This window comes from Dermacentor variabilis, chromosome 3, assembly GCF_050947875.1.
Source record: "Dermacentor variabilis isolate Ectoservices chromosome 3, ASM5094787v1, whole genome shotgun sequence".
Classification (NCBI taxonomy): Eukaryota; Metazoa; Arthropoda; class Arachnida; order Ixodida; family Ixodidae; genus Dermacentor; species Dermacentor variabilis.
Genome location: NC_134570.1, coordinates 10553748 through 10569040, shown reverse-complemented (window position 1 = coordinate 10569040; position 15293 = coordinate 10553748). Strand labels below are relative to the sequence as shown.

The following is a 15293-nucleotide window of genomic DNA, read 5'->3' as shown; positions in this document are numbered from 1 at the left end:
GCTGTGACGTCATTCGCGGCAGTCGCCGCTCTGCGCCGCCGTTTCAGAGCGTAGCACGCTGTTCTGTTCTGGCTTCATAGCTGAGTTGTAAGCATTATGGAACGTTCTCGCTGCCTCGGACAGCTTGTATTTTCGCCGTACATGTTCCAACCGACAGCCGATACGGAAAACGATGGCGGCAACGACGATGTTGAGTGTGCCAGCAGCGAGAGCGATGTGTGCACCTTCTCGCGCGTTGGAAATTTTAGCTAGTACGCATGTTTTTTTTATTGCGAAGCAATACTACTTTAGGTCGCACTTCAGCCCGTTCCGTGGCGAGGCGGTGGTAGGCACCATTGACCTTTAGCGTGACCTCGCTGCGTGACGTCACACCACGTGACCTAGAGTGACGTCACACCAGCTGTGTAGAAACGGGGCCTCATCTCGCGCCGTCGCGAGGCGAGGCGGTAGCCACCAACGGCGGCCTAACTCCCGCTCCTCTCACCAGGGGCGCTACGGTCGGTGTGACGTCACACCACCTGTGCAAAACGGGGCCCCATCTCACGCCGTCGCGAGGCGAGACGGTAGCCACCAACGGCGGCCTAACTCCCGCTCCTCTCACCAGGGGCGCTACGGTCACTATTGCTTCGCAATCACCAGGCTTAAGCAAGCTAAGCCACGATTTTTTTTTCATGTAGCTGCACGTTCCAATGACGGGAGAAAAAATGCGCTAAAGTGTCACTGAGAACTTGCTGCTGGAAAAATGCCGAAGCATTCTTCCAGCAGCAAGCATTCTTTCATTTATTACTGCGCGCGTTTCCGTCTATGCTTCGCAGCGTGCCAGCGGTGTTTGCTCGCGCGAGCATGCACGTGCAGCTGCCGCGACGGGCTGCAATTAAACAATGCCGAAAAGAAAATTCATTTAAAAGAACGTACGTGTTAGCAGCCGTATAAGTACACGGAAAGTTTCTATGGGTACATTCTTTTTTTTTGCATTAGATTGTAAACACGGGTGCAATTCCGCGATGTCAAGCACCTTGCCGCTGCTTGTCTAAAGTCCCGTGGTTTTTTTTAGTGTTGATACACGATCGCGAACGTAAGTGCCGCGTTTCAAAGCGCGAACATGCAGTGCTGCGAGGTACAGTCATGGAAGTTGCTTATCATACACATCCAGAGATGGCCAGAGGTATTATATGTGCAATATTCATACTATGGTTCGACGATATTGCGATTGTGGCTCGATCAAGAATCGGTATGCGTGCTCCATGCTAGTGTTGACATAAAGATATTAGGCAGTTTTAGCACCACCTTGTGGTAAACACGATAACTGCAACCGCACGTCGAACGTCACTAGGCAAGCCTATACTCCATTTCATACCTCAGGTGCAACGCTGTGGAAGCTACACACGAAGTCCGGTCACCAAAATTAATTACTGCGCGCGTTTCCGTCTATGCTTCGCAGCGTGCCAGCGGTGTTTGCTCGCGCGAGCATGCACGTGCAGCTGCCGCGACGGGCTGCAATTAAAAAATGCCGAAAAGAAAATTGATTTAAAAGAACGTACGTGTTAGCAGCCGTATAAGTACACGGAAAGTTTCTATGGGTAAATTCTTTTTTTTTTCATTCAGAACTGAGCTTATATATGGGAAATTTTCTCAAAAATCGGGTCAAGAAACACCGAACTTTTTCGAAGTGCGAACGCAGCCACTGCAAGAAGTATCTCAAGCCTTCACAGCGTTGCACCTGATGTATGCAACGGAGTACAGCAACGCTAGCAACAACGCGCTTCCGCATTTGTAAGGCTATCCGGCTATCACGGAAATGGTCCGAGCACAGCACAGTTGATTTCGTCGGCACGAACTTATCTGTCCTCACCGCACGGACCCACTGCGCTGCAAGCTTCTTGTCCTTCGGGAACCTGTGAAATACCACATCATCTCGCCCGCCTGTGTTCGCGCAGCCGAATGCTGCACTGAACGAGGGCATGTTGGGCGCCCTTGGCTGTAGGCACTCACGCAGCACAGAAGGAAAGAACCGTTTACGAAAATCGCAAAAGAAAACAGACGTGAGCGACAGCGGCGGCAGATCTCTCGTAGCGTCGTTCAGTAAAGCACAGGACGGAAAGAGGCATGCCAGCACATGCCAGCACGCCGGTCCGGCAGCTCGGTCCCCGCGAATCACGTCACTCTCGCCGGTTCTCTCCTCTGGCAACCACGTCACCCGGCGCTCCGGGAAGCGATGGGGGCGTGTCCGCGGGGGTGATTTAGAAAGCGATTTCCGCCCCTTATATTAACAAAACGAATGAAAAAATTTCGGAACCGTAAATTATTAGGTCTGTTCTTCCCAATACCAGCAATTCATGGAAATTGAAAACCGTTTCAGCTTCCCTTTAATGCCTGGCTTCGTCCCTGTAGTGCAGGAGCGGCAGTTGACGGGCCTGAACTAGGTGCTTTCGTTGCTGTCATCTTGTGCTTTCTTTTTCTGTTTGCACCGCCACCATTCCAAAATGTCTTCCGTTATCGCAGCTCCAGCTCTCGCCCTAATTATGAGAACTTGGGCTCCCCTGGGAATCCCGTTCGGGAACGGGTTGCGGTTTGGAGTAATCTGGTCCATGACAGCTTTTTTTTTTTTATTGCCTTGTCTGAGCCGCGCCTTCAGTTCTTCAGGACCAATTCGAATTTGTGCAGACTTAGTAAATGGCCATGAGGAGTGCGAGCGGTTGCTTATCATCGCGCTCACCGCTGCGTGAGCTGCGCCGTTACGGCGCCACCCGCGTGCCCCGGGGTCCATTCCACCCGTACTCGCACTCCTCGTTCTCATTGGAGTCGCTCTGCGACTTGTTTTATTAACAGCGGGGCGCTGCTATCGCCAGAGTGTGAAGACGTGTCCCACTTTGGCTCTTCGATGTTTTCTTTTAAACTTGTGTGGAACTATCATTCAACGTGGTAAAACACTGAGCAACGACACTGTGAGTACTTTCTGTGAGCGCGGTGTGCTTTTTCACGGCTCCAGTTGACGTTTTTTTCTGGCTACGAGGACATTTTCGACGGCGACCCGCTGACCTAAACCCAACCGCGTCTGGGCCTAGCCTGAGTGCGGCCTCGGCGAGGCCAGCCATGTGAGCACGGCATCATGTCGCCACCACAGCAACATTCGCACTCGAGTGGACCCAGCGCGGGAACTCCATGCTCACCTCAGCTTAGAGACGCCGAAAAGTTGAATAGCCCCTCCAAAATGCAGACAACGCGACGAGGGAAGCGCGCTGACAGCGTCGAAACGCCGAGTGAACGCCCAGCGGCAGCCGAAGACGCCGTGGCGCGTCCCTCGATGGAAGAGGCCAGAAGGAGGGACGCAAGTGAACGACCAAATGGATATTCAGGATGATAGCGAGGACGACAACGATGATAGCAACGACGAAGACAACGAGGAGGACAACGGATGGTCCTTTTTCAGCAAGCGGAAACCAAACAGAAAAGTCAAGCCCGAACAGCTTCGCCTCGAGCGGGTAAGTCGACCTCATTTTGCGCTCTCGATCAGGCCACTTAACAAGGTACACGTGCATGACATACCTAAGCAGGCTATAACAGCAGCACTAGAAATGACGGCAAGAAGTTGGGAACTTGCAGAATTATCAGTTTTCCGCTACGACCCTGCAGCGAACTGCTTAAGGTAACTGTCAGGGATAAAGAACACGCGAAGAGGCTTGCGGCGCTGACACGATTAGCTGAGAAAATGAGCGGTCGCGTTCATACGTATGAAGTGATACTTAAAAGAACGCCAACACAGAAGGTGAGGAACAGTCGGGGGGTCATCAAGATGCCTCCCGACCAGACCATTGAATATATCAAGGATCACTTGAGATACGAGACGGCAGCTATCCTAAAGGCCCTTATGCTCGGGAAGACAAACATGCTGCTGCTAACATTTAACACGGAATCTCCCCCAAACAGGCTCGTGTTTGATTATGAGATCACATGGGTGCATGAGTACAGATCGAAGGTTACAGCTTGCTACAATTGTCACGGCTTGGGACACATTGCCAAGTATTGCCCTTCAGACGAAGTTTGTAAACAGTGCGGTAGAAAACACCCTGAAGACAACGAATGCGACGAAGCGCTATTCTGTGTCGCATGCCAGAAACAGGGCCACATATCGCTAAACTCAGCATCTCCTAGCCGTGCACCGAAAGACATCAAGAAAGTCGTGCAGAACATAGAAGGTCAGAGGACAGTGACCTGGTCTGAAAAGGTACTGGCGGGAACATCCACACAACCCACGCTATCCGCTCACTATGAGCAAGAAATAAAAGAACTAAGAAAAGAAAATCAGCAGTTGAGAGCAATGCTGCAGCAAATACTCGCACGACTACCACCAGAGCAACGAGATACGCAACCACCGCCAACGCCACGGCAACGTGAATCAGAGGCGCCGGCAGACCGAGAAAAACGCGCGCGTTCTAACAGTCGGGTCGGGCGATCAATTAGTCGGAAAACCACGGCAAACTCTGGAAAGCTGCAACACGCCGGACCTGCACAGACCCAGCAAAACCAGGCACCGTCAGTGCCCAAACCACTAACAGCCCAAGACTCGGCGTATACGCAGATGCTGAGCATCCTAAGGCAGGAAAGACAGACTGAGACCCAGTGCCTCGAAAAGAACCTACGGGAGGAATTTCAGACAGTAACGAATGCAATACAAACTCAGATGCAGGCGATATTCACGGAAATTCAGAGAAATATTACGAAGCGACATGACGAACCTAAAAGGCGCAAGCCAGCAGATGAAACATGACGGCACGGCCTATATGCATCCAATGGAACTGTCGAAGTTTTACGCAGAATGGATCCACACTAAGACAGCAAATTAAAAAATTCAAACCCCTTATCGTGCTTCTACAGGATACAAGGGGACAATGCACTATTCGAGGTTACCGAACCTTTCAGCAGGCTACGATACTACACCAGGGCAAAGGAAACCAGCAAGCGCAAGGTCAAGCTGCTCTTTTAGTAAGACATGACTGCACCGCAACCCAACTGCAAATACCAGATTTGTGTAATGATTTTAGAGAAATTGTGGCAGTAGAGCTATGTCCACGCGGCCACCGGCCAATGGTTGCAGTCTCCACGTACTACAGACCCCTAAGGGCAAGCACCGGAATGACTCCTACCAATGGCTCAGTAAGGTGCAGGCACAAGCCGGAGGCCTTCCCATTCTAGTGGGAGGAGATTTTAACGCCAAGCACCAAACATGGGGCTACGCCAAAGCTGACACAAGAGGACGCATACTGCACGATGCAATAGAAATGTCAACTCTGGACATATGCAACACACCAGAAACACCAACCCGCATAGGGCTACACGCGCGACAACAGGACACAACGCCCGATCTGACACTAACCACTCCAGGGCTCATAAGGCAATGCAACGTAGAATCGACGACATGGGGAAGCGACTATTTACCAATAATTATCACGCTCAATCACAAAAAGATCCGAGAGAGGAGAGAAAGGGTGTTTTTTGACTGGAAAAATTTAGAATGGCTACCGGGGACTCTTTTGCGGACTTTGAACAATTCAGCGCTATGATAGCGGAGGCACGGCCGGAGGCCAGAGAAACTATCCCATGCGATGACACTGCAACTCACATGGATATACACCTTGTAAATCTATGGCGGAAGGTCAACCGCCTCACACAGCAATACCGGTATAGAGGAAAGCGTCACAAAGATCTAATGCGCCTTAAACACCAATACCGACTCCGATCCGAGAGAGGAGAGAAACGGTGTTTTTTTGACGGGAAAAAATTTAGAATGGCTACCGGGGACTCTTTTGCGGACTTTGAACAATTCAGCGCTATGATAGCGGAGGCACGGCCGGAGGCCAGAGAAACTATCCCATGCGATGACACTGCAACTCACATGGATATGCACCTTGCAGATCTATGGCGGAAGGTCAACCGCCTCACACAGCAATACCGGTATAGAGGAAAGCGTCACAAAGATCTAATGCGCCTTAAACACCAATACCGACTCATCAATGAATACCAACAACAACTCGAAGCAGACACGTGGCACAATACGTGCGCGAAGCTTGGCCGGGAACCCGGCCTAAAAAGGCTATGGCAAATTTTAAGGAGCCTGCTTGGGAGCAAGAAAGGCGCACCTCCTCTCGCGGAGCTCTTTTTGCGAGAAGAGCCTGCCGTGCTGGAGGACCGCGTCATCCACAGTTTCTTCCCACATGCTGCCGAGGCGCCTCCTGAACCGCTGCCTTCTGCAGCGATAGACAACGCGAAAGAGGAGCTAGACACGCCCTTTACGCTGGGTGAACTCGTAGCAGCCCTTGAACAAGGCAAAACGAAGTCAGCTCCCGGGCACGATGGAGTGACTTGGCAAGAACTTCGAAACCTCAGCAATGAAGTTCAAGAAGAGCTTTTAACAATTATCAATGAATCCTGGGAATCCGCAATAGTGCCAGATTCACTAAAACTATCTCTCATCTACCCTATACCGAAGCCGGGCAAAGACCACACGAAACCAGCTAACCTACGCCCCATAGCTCTAACGTCAATTGTCTGCAAATTGTTAGAAAGAATGCTACACACAAGAATGCAGCACTACATCGAATATGTACAACCGGGGTTTCATCCTGCGCAGGTAGGTTTTCGGCCGAACATGGGCACACATGACTGCCTCTGGTTGCTCAGCACAGTGATCAACCGTAAGTCTCGCAAACAGATGCCTGACTATATTCTCGCAGTCGATATGCGTAAAGCATTCGATAACGTGAAACAAGAGGCCATCTTACAGGAATTGGCAACCAGGTACCCTAGCCAAAGAACATACAATTGGATACGTAGCTTCCTGCAAAGCAGACCAATCCAGCTCCATGGCAAGGCACCGGGATGGAGTCCGAAGACCTATTACTTGGATAGGGGAGTGCCCCAAGGCTCCATCCTCGGACCTATGCTATTCAATCTGGCCATGACACGTGTGGCAGAAAGTCTTGAGCGAGACACTTCGGCCCGTTTTACTATTTACGCCGACGATATAACAATATGGACGGAAGCGGCGGATTATTCCGACATACAGAGCATGCAAACTGAACTACAAGCAGCGATCCTGAGCCTTAGCAACACTTTATATAGCCTCGGACTGCAACTCTCGCCAGAGAAAACAGAATTGATCAGCGTAGACGGAAAGAAAGCAACCAATGTAAACAAGCAGATCACTTTAAACATCCGCCAAAGCGATATTACGTCGGCCAGTGGACAAATGAGGATTCTTGGAGCATAAATTGTTAGCTGCAACAGCCCCCAGCTATGGGTTCGCACACTAAAGCAAAAATGGAGACCGCTGTTGCACATGGTTAGACGAATATCGAGCAAGTATGGCGGAGCGCGTCAGAAAGCGTGCCAAACGCTTGCAAAAGCGCTCGCGGTTGGCAGAATTCTTTACGGGGACCCGTGTACGAATTCTCTGAACGAGACCTCGGCGACATCGAAAAGTTACACAGGGCCACCCTCCGTACGATCACTGGGCTACCGAAGCACACGAGGAACGAGGACCTGCTCAAGCTCGTAGCGATTCCACCCATACGGGACATAATCAGTGAAGCACGAATTCGAACGCGATCCCGGTTGGAAAACACGACCCAAGGAAAACAGATCCGTGCAAAGGTCCGCGCGAAGCCAGAGCCCGCGGAAGCGACCATAACGCCACCATGGGAACACCACTGGGCATACGGAGGCAACAACGCCCTATCGCCAGACGAAACGCGGAAGCTAGAAAAATATTTGAAAAGAGGTTGGAATCAAGAACGCCTCAGCACACCATTGACATCTGCACGGACGCTGCAATCACAAACGACATAGCAAGCATGGCCTGGGTTAGCACATCTGCACCCCAACACAATGGCTATCACACATGTCAGCTTCCTGGGGGTGCAACCTTGCACGCTGAGCTCTCAGCTATATGGGGAGCGGTCAACACCATTCCCATTGACATGGGAGACATTGTAGAACAGAGTGTGCGAAATAATTATTGGATCCTTACTGATTCGTACGAAGCAGTGACCGAATTAACGGGGCCTACGACAGATGATGCGGTGGCCAACGACACCAGAAAAAAGCTAAAGAGAATACAGGACAATGGGACAAATGCTGAAATCCTATGGACACCGGGGCACACCGGCACGGATGGGGGGAAACGCAGCCGCTCACGCAGCTGCCGCGCAAGCGGGTGGGCTTGATTACGCGTACAGCTCCCCACACTCCATTTCCTCGCCAAACCCCGCGGACCAAAATCCATACCTAAAGATATTGGCCGAAGGCTCTCCTAGCAGAGCACTGATGCATTACATTCGTACTAAAATAAAAGCAGACAGTAAACGCAGATTATTAGAAGCTACACCAGTACATGTGTTTGACGACAAGGGCGGGCTTACTCACACGGAAGAGGTTTTTTTGAATAAGGTTATGGCCAACGCTGCATACACACTACACATACTTGAGAAATGGCACCAACCCAGACAAGCTACGATTGCGAAGACTTATACCCGATGCACACATTGCCAGGAGTCATGCAGAGCAGACTTGCAACACCTCATTTGGAGCTGTGCAACTTTTTCACAAGGGAGATCCAACCTTCAGTATTTACTACATGGAGACATTAGAACACTAGGAAGTGCAATACATAGTAACCCTGAAACACAGGAAGCCATTGCCACATATGGGCAGACAAAGTGGCCTGTTTCGAGTAGTGTAGAAGGGGTCGATGAGCCTATGTGAGAGCGGCGGAACTGAACATGCACCTGAGCCTGCATAAAGCGGAAGATCCAAAACTGAGATGAAGATGTGCTTCAGCCAACAGTCTGGGAACCCACATTCCCTTCCCTCCTAATCCCCATCAGCGGCCTAGAACCGTCCCCTTCTTTAAAATAAAGGCTTTATTCATTCATTCATTAACAGCGGAGCTGTTTAAGTCTTTAGTTCCGCCGTGGAGCGTCACCAGAAAACTCAGCCCAGCTGTGCGCCGCCTCGCGTTGCCTAGCAACCAGCTGCGAGAGCACCGATCCACGTAACCTCCTCGTACCCCACGCGCGTAGGGCGGAGTCGTGACGTCACAGGCGAGTAAAAGCTCGGAACGGCCGGCAAGGCGACACACCTCTCGCCTCCTCTACTCCGTGCGTACATGCTGCTACTATGGGAAGACCGAAGTCCGGACGCACGAAGTAGAAGCGGCTTACCAGGAAGGGCGTCGTAATGCCAAGCGAGAAGTGATGCGTCGCTGCCGAGCTGATCCGGAACACCGCGCCGAAGCTGCGGCTGAGAAGAGGCGACGCCGAGGATGCCGAGTTTCAGCCCAGGAAACGCTAGAGTCGGCGCCTGAACGCTCGACGTCGCCGACAAAGGGATCCCGGTGTGCGACTGCTCGAAAACTTCCAGCGTCAAGCCCGCCGAGACAACTTAGCAAAACCTAGCATAACCTCGCAAAACCTACAAACAACTTAGGCTAGCCACGTAAAAGCAAGGTGATCACAAGCTCCGCTGTTGACTGCAGCATTAATTGCACCACCAGTGCAAGCTGCGCACATTTTTCTCTTTTTTTAAATGTCGGCAGGCCAAGTGTCCTTTCTGGGCGGCACCGAAAGGGCTTTTACTCGTTGTAAGGAGCCTGTGTATATGTTGTAGTGTCCTCTGACGTCTGTTCCCTCGGTTAGTGCTTTGTCTATAGCTTCAACAGCTAGGTAAATTGCGCAAAACTTGATGTGGTATGTTGGTGGAGCTTCCGCATACTTGAAGAGGTCTCCTCCTGATTCCACGCAGTCGTTGAAGGCTGCCGCCTCTAGCATCTCATCCACTTCCCACGCGGCGTCAGTGTAAACGCCGTTTGGGTCATCTGCGCGATTTGCGGCGGCTGCCCTCTTGTCGGGGTGTAGTTCCTTCCTTTCGTAGAATTGGTTTGGGGCCTGTAAGCTGTGTATCCTCCCAGGGGGGTATTTTAGGTTAAATGTCGAAGTTACCATTTGAAACGCTGTAAATTTGTCGTCCATCGAGCTCAATAAGTTTGCGTCCTCCAGTATACAGCGTTCGCCTGACTTCGTGTCCTTTATTCCGGAAATCGAGAATCGGTTTGATCGGTGGCAGACCGGCGAATTTATAGAGTTCCTCCACTCTTGTATGTATTGGGAGGCTTTTAATGGCTGTCTTACCTTCTCGGTGAAGACTCTCTAGTTGCTCTCCCTGTCGTTTTGTCAAGAGTGATGCCGACTGCGCCATAGCAAGCTTCAGAAGTTAACACCGCTTGTACAAGGGTACGCGCGGTGCGGTTACCGGCTCCTCCGCGACGGTACGCAATACGACGAATTAGGTGCAAGGCTTGGCGCCATAGCTTCTCGAGTTTTCTGAGCCATGTTTTGGATCTGCCTGATTCATGTATCTGGATTCCCAGGATCCTCAGCTGCCTGTTGGGAGCTCGTTAAATATCCTTGCGGCCCACCTTGAGTGTCACCTTATCTTGTTCTCTTTGCACGCCCTAAAGAGGAATGAACTGCGTCTTTTCCGGGGTGGGTTGCATTCCGGTGGTGATCAGAAATTCTTCTATTGTTTCAAGTGTCTCTTGTATTGCGGCCTGGCGCTCCTCACTTGTGTAGAAAGGGGCCCCTGGGTCGGTCGATATTGTAATATCATCAGCGTATATTGTGCTTTTGACACTAGGTATTCGCCGGATCCGGGTGGCCAATCCTCTCATCACTAAGTTGAAAAGGGTAGGCGAGAGGGTGGCCCTTTGTGGCACACCCATGCGGTTCTTAAATTGAGTCGCATTCCTTGCCCCCGTTCTAATTTCAAAGGTGCGGTCCGCCACAAAGATTTTCAATATGTTGCATATTCGTTCTCCGGGATCCGCTTGCATTATCATCCGCAGAATGGCGTCATGGGTTACCGTATCGAATGCCTTTTTTGAGATCGACAGCCACCATGAAGCCGGGCGCTTTCCTTCTACCTCGCCGGGTGGCTGTCGCTCGCCTCATTTGGCACAAGCTGTACAAAGGCCCGGGCCTGTTTGACCTGCATCAAAGTAAGGGCTCCCTTCGCTCTCTTCGAGCACAAAGTTCAGCCTGTTGAGTGTCAGTCTTTCCAGCAATTTGCAGAAGATTGAAGTCAATGACACTGCCATCCATACATCACTAATGGTAGCTAAGAGTTCTGCCTGGCCGTCTTCATCGAGGTTCTTCAAAATTTACCATGTCACTCCATCAGGACCAGGAGCACGTGCGAACGTTTATCTGCTGTAGTGCCGTGGTGAGTTCCGCAGGTGTGAATGGCGAATTGATTCCCTCATCGTTGGATAAGGTTAAGCATTCATAGATATCTTCGGGTGGACTCAGGTAGCATGTGTGGGTTTATTGACCAGTTGCCTTCACCCAAAAAGTTCACGTACACGTGACCCCTGTGCCAGAAAGGGTGCTCCAAATCTGCCGCCAAGGCTTGTGAGTGGTGGCGCTGGCTCACACCCAAAGGGTTAGTTCTAGCAGATAAACGTAAATACCCAAGAAAGTGGATAGGAAAGCGGCGGCGCAGTAGCTCAATTGGTAAGAGCATCGCACGCGTAATGCGAAGACGTGGGTTCGTATCCCACCTGCGGCCAGTTTTCTTCATCCACTTTGATTCCCATTAATTTATAATTTCTTTATTTCAATTAATAAATACAAGTAATTTCCCCTACGTGGTCCTTGGTGACTTTGTTAAAATAATAGATTTTTCCTTGCCAAAACCACGCTCGGATTATGACGCACGCCGTAGGGGACTCCGGAATCTTGGACCACCTGGGGAAGTACCACAGGTGTTGTTGCGTTTCATCCCCCTTGGAAATGCGGCCGCAGTGGCCGGGATCCGATCCCGCGACCTCGTGCTTAGCAGGCCAACGCCAAGCCAGCAACCGCAGCCCGTCTTGGTGTCTTTATTTGTTGGATTATGGTATGGCTATATTACAGTGGCTGGAATTTTCCAGCCACTGTAGCTATATAGTAGGATACAACTTTTAAAAAAAACGGCAGTTGGCAACCAAGGCACACGGACCGCGCGGGGTTGTGTTACTCCGCTAACCAATCACAGAAGCAAACGAAGTCGTCGTCATGTGACGTTCTTAAAATGGCATCACTTGATGCCTCCGGAGCGTCTGCTGTTCTTGAAGAGTGTTTTCATCGGTGGAAGCGATGAGGTGTGCACTAGGCATGGACAAAGTGTATGGAGTCTGAGCATTTCACTCTTCAAAAATCCACGGTACAGTTCATTTCACTGCTGAGTCCGTTTTACTCATGAATCTTCAATGCCATCTGATGTGAAACTTCACAGTAAATAGTTGCAGCGAAGCGAGTGTTTTATTTTAGTTCAATAAAGAATTAATCTTTCACCATTCCACTATAATAGATGAGTGAAAACGTACAAAATTACACGCTTATTAACGTATTTTTGTGGTTACCACCTTATTTAGGTAATAGGCAAAGTTTGAAGTACGAACTATTTGCAGCCTCACGAAGGAAAAGTGGCTGGAGGTTATTAGGGCGTGTGCGGGGCTTCACTGCAGATTTAAAGGGCCCCTGAAACGGTTCGGACAAATTTTGTAGACGCGAAGGGTGCAGTTAAAGTTAATCATTCGCACCACAATTTGTGTAAAGCGTCTCATATTAAGAGAGTTACGGACGATTACAAGTTACCCTCCTCCATAGCCATGCATTTTCTCCTCAAATCGTTCGCCGAATGATCGGCCATGGCTAAGCTCCGCTTGCACTGGCTCTACGTCATGATCGCACGTCGTGTCGTCTACTTCCGGTTCTCTAGGAGCGAGCGCGCGAAGCCTCTCAACTCTCCGCCAGCTGCTTGGCAGTCGACCCCGAGCGAGAGCTATCGAAGCAGCGTGCGTTGTGAGCATTCTGTCGAAGCGCCGAACGTGTCTGGTATTCTGGTTATCACAGGCTAGGCGGGCGTTTCGACGCAACGGTGGAGGCATAAACTCAAGCAGATGAAGGAAGTTTAGTGTAGACCTACGTGAGCTGCCTGATCGGTCTCCACGGTCCAGCCACCCGTTGGCGCAGAACTTAACCAGCCAAACAAAAGCTAATATTGCTCTAACCAAGCGTAAAACATTTTAAACATTTGCAAAAACAACGTGTTAACGATTGCACTCCTGCGAAAAATTTACACCAGCAGCAAAGAAGAATACATTTTGTTACTGCTACTGTGTGTGGTTGAGCTAGCTCCGTGCCACCAGGCGGCTACACGGTGCAGACCATTCAACGATACAACTGTTCAAGGATACAACGATGTTTTTCAACGATACAACTGATCAGGAGCTTACAATACAAGGCCATGTAATACCCCGAGTGGCCGAATACAAATATCTCGGGGTATGGATAAACAAAGGGCAGATGTACACGGAAAAGCACGAACAGTCTCTCATAGCAAAAGGCCGAAGAGATGCCGAGATAACTAAACATAGGGCATTGTGGGGTACAACAGTTATGAGGTACTGAGAGGTATTTGGAAGGGAGTAATGGTTCCGGGGCTTACTTTCAGGAATGCGGTCCTGTGTTTAAGGGCAGAAGTTCAGTCGAGACTAGAAGTAAATCAGAGAGCTGTTGGAAGATTAGCACAAGGTGCCCACGGGACAAGCACAAACGAAGCAGTACAGGGGGTATGGGCTGGGCATCGTTCGAAGCACGGGAAGCTCAGAGTAAAATCCTATAAAAAAACGGCAGAGGAAATTGGACGATAACAGGTGGGCAGCTAAGGTATTTAAAAACCTAGACAGAAAGAGCATTGACTCACAATGGCGGAAAAGAACTAGGAAGCTAACCAGTAAGTAGGCCAGACACGAGGACTGAGAAAGACAGAGCATTGAACGATAGGTTACAAACGGGGAAGGTAAAAACTGGACAAATTCAATGGAAAAGAAGCATAGTGTGGAACTATATCGATACTGCAAACAGCAGATCAGGAAGGAAGCGTTTTATGATAACTCAAGAGGCAGTGCCCTACTCTTTGAAGCTAGGTTAGGATGTCTTAGAAAGCGGAGCTATAAAAAGAAATTTAACGAAGAAGAAGACACATGTACTGTGTGTGGTAAATCTGTAGAAACAATAGAACACCTCATAATAAAATGTGTTGCTATCCATCCCGATGTCGATGCGGGCAGAGTCACACTTCCTGAGGCCCTAGGGTTCAGAGATAACAATAGTCAAGTAAATATGCGGTGTAAATTATCAAAAGGCGATTGGAGGATTGGTGGCTCAAAAGCAGAGAGGTGACATAAGGTTAAAAGTGTAGGAAGACGTATATAAAGAAAATGGCGAATTTTAGTAAATGACAACACAGTTAAACAAAAATAAAAACCTCAACATGGTGGCAACTGCCATCCCCCCGTTTTAAAGGGGACGCTCCTACCTTCCATCCATCCATCCATTCACATTTGCGCTTCTGCTCATCCCGTGAAACAACACGTAAGGGGACACGGCCAGGCCCTGTCCCCTTGCGCTTGCGTTTACCCTAATACTGGACTCGCGAAACGCTATTGCGTTAGTAATATTCTGGTGTAAATTGACGGCCACAAACGCGCAAATCCTGGCGCCGATAGGATAGCGGCAGTCCGATGCGCTGCAGCCAGCCCGCTCGTCTGGTGCCTTGCAGAGGGACACGATGTCGCTGCTTGACATATTGCCAGTCGCTACGTTTGCAGTCCACAGAGCAACAAAGTCCAATCGTAGTGCTCGCGAACAGACTGAGACCGACTCTGACCGCGGGGCTCTCGTCAAAATGGAACACGTTGTAACACAAGCAGACGACGCTTGCTGTGTGCAGGAGGTGCTTAAGTGTAGTGAGAACAATAAAATTCAAACAGCGCTAGACGACAGGACCAGAAAGAGGAGGAGACAAACACGGCGCTGGAACACCATGTTACCATTGTTACCATGGAACACCAACTCGCCCAATCCGCTGCCCTTCTGTAGTGAGAAATTGTTCTTGCGCATTCTCTTTCTGTTACTTTCTTTTTATAGAAACAAATTAACTACCATTCCAACTATTATGAACATCATTTGTTCACCATAAAGGTGAAAAAATTATTGATGACGCGACCTGGGCAGCCAATCGGATAGCTCGCCCACATGACGTAAATTGGGTGATTTACGTCACATGTGTAGGGGCGGCTGAAAATTCCGCCGAGCAGTGTGCTGCGATCGGCAGCGATGTACATTTTTAAAATCTTATAATAAATTACACGCTTTACGCGGAGCACTTAGATGCGTCAATTAATGATCAGAAGG

General features: G+C 50.0%; 1 protein-coding gene and 1 non-coding gene across 3 annotated transcripts in view; one reads left to right on the top strand and one right to left on the bottom strand.

The window, feature by feature from the left end:
• Positions 1-15293, bottom strand: part of LOC142575137 (uncharacterized) — a 99671-nt gene that overhangs the window by 81339 nt on the left and 3039 nt on the right. The gene's annotated exons all lie outside the window — the stretch shown is intronic.
• Positions 11547-11620, top strand: TRNAT-CGU (transfer RNA threonine (anticodon CGU)). Its single transcript has one exon. It is a non-coding gene; the product is annotated as a tRNA-Thr (tRNA).